This window comes from Octopus bimaculoides, chromosome 13, assembly GCF_046866305.1.
Source record: "Octopus bimaculoides isolate indiv1 chromosome 13, ASM4686630v1, whole genome shotgun sequence".
In the NCBI taxonomy this organism is placed as follows: Eukaryota; Metazoa; Mollusca; class Cephalopoda; order Octopoda; family Octopodidae; genus Octopus; species Octopus bimaculoides.
The window spans coordinates 39,907,433-39,917,433 of NC_142940.1; the positions used below are offsets into that span (position 1 = coordinate 39,907,433).

At 36.3% G+C, this 10,001-nt stretch overlaps 1 pseudogene; it reads left to right on the forward strand.

The window, feature by feature from the left end:
- The first annotated feature begins 5,498 nt into the window (after positions 1 to 5,498).
- On the forward strand, positions 5,499 to 5,657 carry LOC149132888 (5.8S ribosomal RNA; annotated as a pseudogene).
- Positions 5,658 to 10,001: the final 4,344 nt, after the last annotated feature.

The window sequence follows — 10,001 nt, forward strand, 5'->3', positions numbered from 1 at the left end:
TAATAGCGTGAAATAATCAACATCGCCCAACTTGCTTTGTTTTCGATGATTTTTGGAAAACGCCAGCTCTGTTTTGGGAAGAAAATAAGAAAATTATGTCAGTAAAAGTGTTTTCCAAGAAAATACGATGTAACTAAATAAAGAAATTAATGAATAGCATTTCTGAGGGAATGCTCCAATTTTAATGGAAGTAGTCAACGAATTAATGAATGTCCAGTATGTACAAAGTTTCTTGATACTGTGAATGTTGTGGAACTATTCAATCAGAACCTGTTTATCAATGTATTTTTTGATGATTGATTTTTTGTTTTCTAATTTCAGTTTATCATCGCTATTTACTTTCCTTGTCAAACCGCAAACTTGAAATCTTAAGTTTGACTATAAAAGACAAACGGGGTTATAACTTGATCTAAGGTTTGCATATTAAATCAACTAATTTTTACCTTATTATCAGAGAGTTGCATGGTGACTGGCAGCTTATCGAAACTTTATGGGACGAAGGGTCTAACTTACGGCGGTTAAAAAAACTCGTTTTATCGTATATTGTTCACTTTTAGTAATCTATGCAATACATCTGTACAGCATGCATGCTCGAAGCTTACTAACTTCCTACACTTAGATCCATGGATCGTACTTACCTATTACTATATATATATATATATATATATATATATATATATATATATATATATATAAAGGGCATTATTACAGAAAATAATAACGCCACACAGTGGACTTCTCAAAATAACCACATTTAGTACCTAATGCGAGGAAAAACAACCGACAGAAGACGACCAACTTTCTTTTAAATAAACTTAACTGTGTATCGGCCGATTTCGCGATTACTAAAATGAATCTAGATTTCGTTCATCAGCACAGTATTGTCCCAAAAATATATATAAATAAACAGAATTCTCACCTCACCAAAAACGAACACACTACGTATCCCACAGAGTAAAGGGAATGAAGTTTATCTGTATATATCTTCATCAAAGAAGCGGGAATACTTTCGGGTTGCTTCTGGGTACCCATGTGGAGACAGGAATAAAAATTCAACATTGAATATATTCCGTGTATATATTTGATAAATAAATTAAAAAAGGGATAAAACTCTTTTACAAGAATTTTATCAAGAAGCCAGTGTGTAAAAACATTCATAAGGGAAATTTCTATTCCCAAGAATATAATTATTCGTTTATATTTATATAAAGGGCATTATTACAGAAAATAATAACGCCACACAGTGGACTTCTCAAAATAACCACATTTAGTACCTAATGCGAGGAAAAACAATCAACAGAAGACGACCAACTTTCTTTTAAATAAACTTAACTGTGTATCGGCCGATTTCCCTTATGAATTTTTTTACACACTGGCTTCTTGATAAAATTCTTGTAAAAGAGTTTTATCCCTTTTTGAATTTATTTATCATATATATATATATGTATATATATATATATATATATATGTATATATATATATATATATATATATATATATATGCGTGTGTTTATGTATGTGTGCGTTTGTTTGTACGTACGTACGTATGTATGTGTATGTGTGTATATATATATACACATACATACATATATATGTGTGTGTGTGTGTGTCTGTGTGTGTGTGTGCGTGCGTGTGTATATCTATATGTACATATCTTTCGTGTTTGCATCCAAAAGGGAGATGAATACCATCCCTCCATGTCAACGGCTAGAAAATTCAGGAAGATATTAGGATATTTTCCTTATCATGAAACTAATTGTAACCGTAAAACACAAAATAAAGAAATTTTATCCACTCATTCTCATTGTTCGACATTTACATATATATATATATGTAACATTTAGACAGGCGGGTAGGATATTTATATAGTCACAGATATATAGTCCTTCTATTTTATTAATCTATTTTACCAACAATCATTCTTTACTTCGATGATCCTACCGTAAACTGGAATTTTCATTAATATACAACAATAAAATACACTCTCTACAATTGGGTTTAATATGCATTTTCCATTTTACTCAATGACCCCCCTCCTTCCCCTCCCCCATCATACTCATTTTTCACACTCTTTCTCTCACTGTTTACTACTTCTTTCTTTCTTTCTTTCTTTTTACTCACCCTCCTTTTTTAAATAGTTGTAGCTGTAACAATAATAATAATAATAATAACAACAATAATAATAATACTCATGATGATGATGATGATGATGGTGTTAATAATGAAATTAGTAGTAATAATAATAACAATAACAATAATAATAATAATAATAATAATAATAATAATAATTTCAGATTCCATGGAATTAATTTTGGGTAGGCTAATGTCTGAATTTGCTCACAAACACATTAACATCACTCTCATTTACATACGTTTATGTATGTATGTATGTATACATATGTGTGTGTATGCGTTTATGTATATGTAAATATGAATATGTTTAAATAGATATATACGCGTGCGCACACACGCACACACATATATCCATTCCAACCCAGCAGTGTATTTTTCTACTGAGTTTAAGATGTCAAATACTTAGACATAAAAGTAATTTCTTTCACCCCCTCTCTCTCTCTTCCTCTCTCACTATTTCTCCCCCTCTCTCTCTCTTCCTCTCTCACTATTTCTCCCCCTCTCTCTCTCTTCCTCTCTCACTATTTCTCCCCCTCTCTCTCTCTTCCTCTCTCACTATTTCTCCCCCTCTCTCTCTCTCTCTCTCTCTTTCTCTCCCTCTTTCCACATCCCCCCTCTCTCTCTCTCGCTTATCGCTAATATTTCTCTTGAACTTAATATTTCAAATGTAGCTTTTATCCTTAAAAATATTGGAAAATTATGTCCTCAGGGAATTTCTAATTGTGAAATAAGAGAAACAAACAAATTAATAAATAAACACAAAAGCTAAATTAAAATAAAATAATATAAATTAGAACAGATGTGATATTTTGTCAATGATATTTTTAGTGGAATAACATAGAAGTGAAAATAGTTGCATATTTTACTATAGCGGATCACATCGGAGGAAATATTATATTACTAAGGGAGAAATTTTTTTCAATTTTTACTGGGTGATTAGTTGAGATTGGAAAATAAAATAAGGAACCAGAAAAGCACTCGGAGAGCGCAGACCTCCGCCAAGCAGCTCATTTTAAGATAGATACGCGAGTAAAATTACTAATAGAGAAACGAAAATAAACTGTGGAAACAGCAACACCACCATAGGTTACGTGGAAACGGTGAACGTGTTTTCAAGGGAGATAATAAAAGAACGTAACATTGTAATACTTCATGTAAAGTAAATATAACAAAAGAAAAATCCTTCAAGAATCCATAAAAATTCCCGGATCACTACCAACATTTCAACATCGGTTTCTTTTGTTATTACCAACTTTTTCTGCAAGTTTCATCAAATACCGTTCACAACTTTTTGAGTTATTTTGCATACAGACGGACAGACGGACAAACCAATGCCGATAAAAACATAAGCTCCTTCCTTGGTGGAGGTAATAAGGAATAAGAAGAACGAAAATTTATGATTGTCAAAGATTTTATTCATTTCTTAGTTCTTATGAATGTTATCGCTTTTATTTCCAAATGAAGGCAAGAAAAGAAAAGAAGAAATAGAATTAAATTATTATACTTTTTAGAAGTAGAACCAAAAGTGGGTGTGGTTAAGAAGCTTCGCTTCCAACCTCGCTTCAGACCCACTGTTTAGCACTTTGGTCAAACGTCGTCTGCAACTTGGGGCCGACCTAAGTTTTGTGAGTGAATTTCGTGGACGGAGGCTGTAGTGTGTGTGTGTGCATAATATGTACCTACATGTGTGGGCGCATAGATATAAATATACATTTTACTTATTTCAGCCATTACTCTGCGTCCATGCTGGGGGCACCGCTTTGAATCAACCCCAATTTTGTTTTAAAGCCTCATACTAATTTTTTCAGTCACTTCTGCCGAACCACTAGGTTGCAGGGATGTAAACACACCAATACCAGTTGTCAAGCGAAGGAGGGATGCAAACACAGAGAGACAGACACATACATATACACATAAAATATACGACGGGCTTCTTTCAGTTTCTGTCTGCCAAATCCACTCACAAGGATTTGGTTGACCGAAGCCATGGTAGAAGACACTTGCCCATTGTTCCACGCAGTGGTACTGAACCCGGAACCATGTAGTTGGGAACTAACTCCTTACCACACAGTCACGGAAGTACCTACTCTTTTACTCTTTTACTTGTTTCAGTCATTTGACTGCGGCCATGCTGAAGCACCGCCATTAGTCGAGCAAATCGACCCCAGGACTTATTCTTTGAAAGCCTAGTACGTATTCTATCGGTCTCTTTTACCGAACCGCTAAGTTACCGGGATATAAACACCCCAGCATCGGTTGTCAAGCGATGTTGGGGGACAAACACATACACACATATATATACATATACATATATACGACGGGCTTCTTTCAGTTTCCGTCTACCAAATCCACTCACGAGGCTTTGGTCGGCCCGAGGCTATAGTAAAGGACACTTGCCCAAGTTGCCACGCAGTGGGACTGAACCCGGAACCATGTGGTTGGTAAGCAAGCTACTTACCACACAGCCACTCCTGCGCCTATATATACCTGTATATAAAACGCACCTATGTGTGTTTGTGTGTTCCCTATCTTGACATCATTGAAATACTTTAAAGAAGCGGCATTATCATACAAGTGATCTTCGTCGTTTCCTGCCTTCCGTGACAAACTCGTCTAGCCATGGGGAATATTATTTCCCTAGGAAATAAAGGTAAGGATTGACAGCATGGAGGGCATCCAGCGATAGAAAATTTGCTGCAACAATACACCGTCTGTTCTATGCAAGCAGGGAGAAATAAGCGTGAAATTCTACCAGCACCACCAGCACCAGCACCAGCACCACCACCACCAATACCACCATCACCACCACCGCTACGTCTGCTGCTGCTGAACTCGTAATTGCTGTTTGTTTAAATGTAACTCCAATCTGGTGATGAGGACAAATTTTTCTGTTCTCTAATGAATTTGGGTATTTAATCATCATTGCTACTTATAATATATATTATTGTTACTCATTTTATACACATTAGTCTCCATATTAGTCAAGTGCACCCAGGAGAATAAAAATTCTCAAAGCTCTCAAGAGATGGATTCTGGGCCATAAAGCATGAAACGTAATACTTTACACCTGAAATGTAATTCCTGGTTATTAAGTTGCGTCTGTTTTTCCCTTTTCTTTGGTTAATTCCAGATGTACACGATACTACACTTCTTCAAAACTTCTATATATTTCTGCTTAGTTTTATATACTTCTACATACAGGAGCAGGAGGTGTTGTTTGGTAAAAAGTTTGCTTACCAATGGTGGAGGCGCGTGGCTTAGTGGTTAGGGTGTCAGCAACATGATCGTAAGATTGTGGTTTCGATTCCTGGACCGGGCGACGCATTGTGTTCTTGAACAAAACACTTCATTTCACGTTGCTTCAAAACCATGGACGGGGGACCATTCGGCTGGTCTGTCGATGAAGAGCGTGGCTATCCGCGTGAACTGATGCGAATTGCAGGACTCAGTGGACATCGACACCTCGAACGCACATTACGACCCCGGGATCCCATCGTCTCGGGGCTCCGTCCGGTCGAGAGGAGACTTAAGGCGGCGAGCTGGCAGAAACGTTAGCGCGCCGGGCGAAATGCTTAGCGGTATTTCGTCTGCCGTTACATTCAGAGTTCAAATTCCGCCGAGGTCGACTTTGCCTTTCATCATTTCGGAGTCAATAAATTACGTATCAGTTACGCACTGGGTCGATGTCACAATCATGAGGTAGTGAGTTCGATTCACGGATTGGGCGGTGTGTTGTGTTCTTGAGCAAGGCACTTTATTTCACGTTGTTCCAGTTCACTCAGCTGTAGGAATGAGTTGCGACGTCACTGGTGCCAAGCTGTATCAGGCTTTGCCTATCCCTTGGATAACATCGGTGGCATGGAGAGGTGAGGCTGGTATGCATGGGTGACTGCTGGTCTTCCATAAACAACCTTGCCTGGACTCGTGTCTTGGAGGGTAACTTTCTAGGTGCAATCTCATGGTCACTCATGACCGAAGGGGGTCTTTACCTTCACCTTTACCTGTATATATATACACATACATATACATGTGTGTGTGTGTGTGTGTGTGTGTGTATACCTGCTGCAGATTATTACGGAAGAACTTACCTGCCGTAATTAAATCTCTATTTATTCAATGTATTAGAATACGGTTCTACCAGGTGAGACCGAAAATATCTTCCTGTTTTACTTCGGTCATTCTGTAGGGTACCGTCTTGGAACACAACATAACTTGGTCATTTCATATCCAGCGGTGTTCATTTCTCTTTCGATCTGCTGGACACAATCAAATTCTTCCAATGAAAGAATGAAAAGTGTGTGTGTGTAAGAAAGAGAGAGAAACAAAGGGAGGGTGTAGAATAACCAATCCCAGTATTGATACTTTATCTACTGATCACGTAAGAAGAAAAGACAAAGTCAAACATAATGCGATTTGAACTCAGAGCAGAGATAGCCGTAACGAATACTGCAAATCATTTTAAGCGTTGCTCTAATAAATCTACCAACTCACCTCCAAATACATCTAACATACTCGCAGAGCTGTGATACTTCGAGTTTGTTCTGCTGCTAATAATACGCTGTCCATATTTCTCTATACCTTGTCAGAACACTTTGAAAACACGAGTCACATTAACGTTACGTCTCTTTTATTTGCTGAGACTGTTAATTATCCTGTACATTATCAAGAGTATGTCATCTCCCAAAGTTAACAGATGCTTCGCTTATTTATGCAACGATTTCTGCATCAAGAGATTTATTTAATTACAAGATTGGCGAAGTTAATTACAAGATATATTACATGATATAATTACAACTGGATAAGTTAATTACGAGATATTTGAAGCTTGTCGATGTGTGATTGAGTGCATTGTACTTTAATTGTAACACAAATGCAATTTAGTATGGGACAATAGATTAAAATAAGCTTATGTATATGGCAGATTGTTGTTTTTTACTTGCAAGGACTGGCGACAGGGTCAATACCCACAGCCTTCGCAAGCCCTCTTAAAATGGCGGGGTTAATATCATTAATGTTTTTCTTGAACATTAAGTCAATAATTGCTGGTAAGATTTAAGTGAGGGAATTCCGAGGGGAGTAAGGTTCAGAGAAAGAAAGGACGGAGATGATGATTAAGGTGATGCCTAGAACGGGAGAGTAGTTGGATACAAGAAGGGTAATGAAAAGAGGGTAAACGAGTGAGACATCAGTGCCTGAGGGGAAGGGATGTGAGCCTATCCTACTCCGAAGGTCAAGGCCATGACAATAGTTGTGCAAAAGCTTAAAGACAGAACAACAAGCTGGTGAACCAAAGCCTGGAGTATATCTGTGATTGTGAATGATTTTATGCCAGTCAGTCACATGGCTTATTTCTAGATGCAGTCCAAGAAGTGATTCTGTGTAACAGAAGCAGCAGCAGCTCTATTCCATGGTGAGAACGTTACTCTATTGTGGGCCTCAGTTAAACTTTGTAGATTTGCGTAAATAAAGAAATAAACAATAACACACTTACATATACATACTTATGTACACATACAAGGAACAGAATGAGAGAGAAAAGGCGCCAGTATTACAGTGAAGATATTATCCTATGCATACTGTCAAAAACGGATGATCATTCATTATAATGAAAATTAATAATCAAATATATAAAATAACTGGCCCTCCGTCTGTTACAACGACATATGTTCCAGTTGATCCGATCAACAGAACAGCCAGCACGTGAAATTCACTCAGCACTCCATAGACACGCGCGCTCTTAACATAGTTCCCAGGGAGAATTAGCGTGACAGAAAATGTGACAAAGCTGCCCCTTTGATGCACAGGTACTGTTCATTTTTGCCAGCTGAGTGGACTGGAGGAACAAAGAATAAAGTGTGTTGCTCAAAGACACAATGCGCCGCTGGGATTCGAACTCACGACCGTGAACCGAATAACCTTAACACTAAGCCACGCACATTCACCAAGTATATATATATAAGTAAACACATATGAAACAAACATTTATAAATGAATAAGATAAAAGCACATAAACAAATAAAACAACAGAAAAATACAATATTAAGAGATTCAAATTATTGCATGTATTTTGCAATCAAAGTTATTGTTCTAATTCCTGAGCAGTGCCTCAAAGTATAAGTTCAAGAATGGTCTTAGAAAACAGTTGGAAGGTGTTCATTTAAGTGAGTCCAGACGTAATATATTATTTGTGAGCGAGTCTGTTATTTCGATAGAAGTGTAGGTTCCATAAATACTATTAGTAGAGGTAACCGAAGAACACGGAATTTTCAGCAGTTTTCATATAAGTGAAGTGGAGTCAATGTGTCGAGTAGACAAGCTAATGTGTCATTCAGGTAAATCATTAAGTTTATATGCTTGTATATACTAGACCAGTGCTTCTCAACCGGGGTCCATATAGCCCCTGAGGGTCCATATAAGATTTTTTGGAGATGAGGTCTACGCAGCAAAATAGTAAATTGGGTATCTACAATGATATTCTAAGGGCTCCTGAAAATTTTTATTTTAAATATATGTATTGGTATGTATTGCAAAAAAACAGCTAGGTTTCTTTTTCTAGCAGTTTACGTAGTTCAACTTACACAAATTAATGAATGAAAAACAAAATAGGAATTTTGAAAGAAATTTCAAACATCGAATGGCTAAGGGGTCCACCAGAATACAATAGTAATCAAAGGGGTCCATGGATAAAAAAAAAATGGTTGAGAACCCCTGCACTAGATCTTTGAAAGGACAAATGTAAAAGACGTACGTATTCTCCAAAGAAGTAAGCAGGCAGTAAGAAATATAAAGCTGGGATGTTCTTGTGGTACTAATTTAGGAGACTAGGAACCTCATTTCAAACCTTGAGGATAGAGAGGAAGAAATCAGCGAAGCCCATAATAAAGACTTGCAGAATGGAGATATCGAGAAGAAATTTAGAAGGATAAGAAAAAAAGAAAAGAAATCTCGCTTTAATTAAGTAATATTTACCATTTTCCCTAAGGTAATGCAACGTTAAACTTAATATATGTTTATAATTTAGAATTAATTCGTTAGATTTGTTTTGCAAATTTACACTATTAGCTGATGAAATTTTGAGGGCTTCAAATAAACAGAATTTCAAGGATTTATCTAACGCCTTAGTAACGTTCATTTGAATCTACAATCATTAATGTTATATCAGATGTACTCAGATTTCAAGGTAGAAATATCCTGTTTCTCATGTAGAAAATCTTAAGCTTTCCTTAATAAAATAATGCTTATGAAGAGAAACTTTTAATTTGACTGGGTTAGGTGTATATCCTATAAAAAAAAGTTTTCTATTGGTTTTCCTTTTCTGTTTCTTTCTAATGTTTTTTCTATGGTTTCCTGCGCCTTTACTTAGCCAGTCTACTACATATAGAAGTAGATTTGAATCTATCAATGTATTTCGCTTGTAATAACTGAAGAGGATTAAATCTGCCTAACAATTTGTTATGCAACATCTTGAAACACGTATTAAAAGCATTCGAAATATAACACTTTCAGTAATTCGTTTTACGATTATTCCATTATATATATATATATATATATATATATATATATATATGACATAGCATGGCAGTCCACACATAACATATTCATATACATATCCTGATGGATTGAATAGAAAACCAGACACACTCTTCCACACTCACAATCATGCCTATACAAATTTACTGCAGTAAATTTAAATCCATCCATGTATCCAAAGAGACTAAACCGGGTCAGTCAGTAGTTTTATGATACTGAATAGATAAACTATCATTACTTCACTGGATCAATCTATCGCTAACCGATGACAGTTAATATTTACGAATGCATATATTTCTAATTAAAATGACCAATTAGCAGAATCATTGGAGTGTTGG